General features: G+C 41.0%; 1 non-coding gene across 1 annotated transcript; it reads right to left on the bottom strand.

The window, feature by feature from the left end:
- Nucleotides 1-682: 682 nt before the first annotated feature.
- Nucleotides 683-755, bottom strand: TRNAG-CCC (transfer RNA glycine (anticodon CCC)). The gene has a single exon. It is a non-coding gene; the product is annotated as a tRNA-Gly (tRNA).
- Between the last annotated feature and the right edge of the window lie 657 nt (nt 756-1412).

A 1412-nucleotide genomic window follows, 5' to 3' on the forward strand; every position in this document is an offset into this window, starting at 1 on the left:
GAAACACATTGAAATTTATCTTGAGGCACGTGGGTTTTAAAATGACAGAGATTAATTAGCATAAAAGTTTGAGGAATTCCAGCAAAGTGCTTCTTGCATTGAGTTTGTAGACATAGAAATTCTTAGATAAGAATTCAGATTATCCAGAAGATTCTGAAATCAGACCAGATTACTCATTGTTTGTAAGTATTTATTCTTGGCATTTCAACAGGGGGTCCTTTCATACTTCAAAATGAAGCCAAGAGCAACAATTCTTAAAAGAATAAGGTTTTCAAGTAAGAACATTATTGTTTTTGGAGTAAAATATAAAATTAAGGCAATGGAAGATCAATTTGACCCACTGTGTATGAGAGTTTCATCATTTCTCCCAACTACACTTTCAGAGTATCAAGAAGGATTACCAGCTGATTGGATTAGGTGTGGGCACATGTCTCAAGAGAGACCAATCAGATTTTATCTCACCTGGAGGAATGTGGAATTGGGTCATGGAGACTGTGTCAGTTCACTCTGAGTATCTGGGAGTCTTTTTTTTTTTTTTTAATTAATTAATTAATTAGGTTGCACTGGGTCTTTAGTTGTGGCATACGGGATCTTCATTGTGGAGTGCGGGATCTTCCTTGCAGCATGTGGAATCTTTAGTTGCGGCATGCGGGCTCTTTTAGTTGTGGCACGTGGGATCTAGTTCCCTGACCAGGGATTGAACCTGGGTCCCCTGCATTGGGAGCACAGAGTCGTAACCACTGGACCACCAGGGAAGTCCTTGGGGAGTCATGTTGAATTGGAGGATGAGGTTGCCATTGATTAGTGGATGATTAAATTGAGAAGCTGGCTGGAGGATAGAAGAGAATTAAATATATGTGCAGAGAGACACAGCTGTAGGAGAATATTTGGTCCCAAAGAGTGGGAGGGAAAAGACCCCTGGTAACTTTCCAGTTTCCCTGACACCCAACTCTGTGCCTTTATTCGGCCTCCTTGAGGTTCCCTTGTGCTCTCAGGTTTCTGAGGTGAGTTTTAGTTTCTCACAACTGCCAAATGATCCCCAAATAATTCAACCCTTTGCCTGCTCCCCAGAGCCAGCCCCTCTAGGGCAAATAGTGATTTCCTTCATTTAATGAAGCTTTTCAGGGATGGGGATTCCAACTCTCATAAAAGCCTACTGCAATATTTAGACACCTCTAGAGTCTTTCTTATTCCACACCAAACTTTTAGAGAAATGAGAGCTCATTTTTTGCCGCTGTTGTTCCGTTTTGCTCAGTGGGGTAGGTAACAGTTTCATTATTTACTCAAAGTAGATTTCAGATCCTTCATTAGTATTTCCTAAACTTGCTTCATCATAAGAATCACCCAGAAGATGCGTGTTAAGAATTCAGATTCCCTGTGTCTTTCTCTGGATCTGATCCAGGAGGTCTAGG

The sequence above is a fragment of the Lipotes vexillifer genome, unplaced genomic scaffold, assembly GCF_000442215.2.
Source record: "Lipotes vexillifer unplaced genomic scaffold, Lipotes_vexillifer_v1.1 scaffold554, whole genome shotgun sequence".
Classification (NCBI taxonomy): domain Eukaryota; kingdom Metazoa; phylum Chordata; class Mammalia; order Artiodactyla; family Lipotidae; genus Lipotes; species Lipotes vexillifer.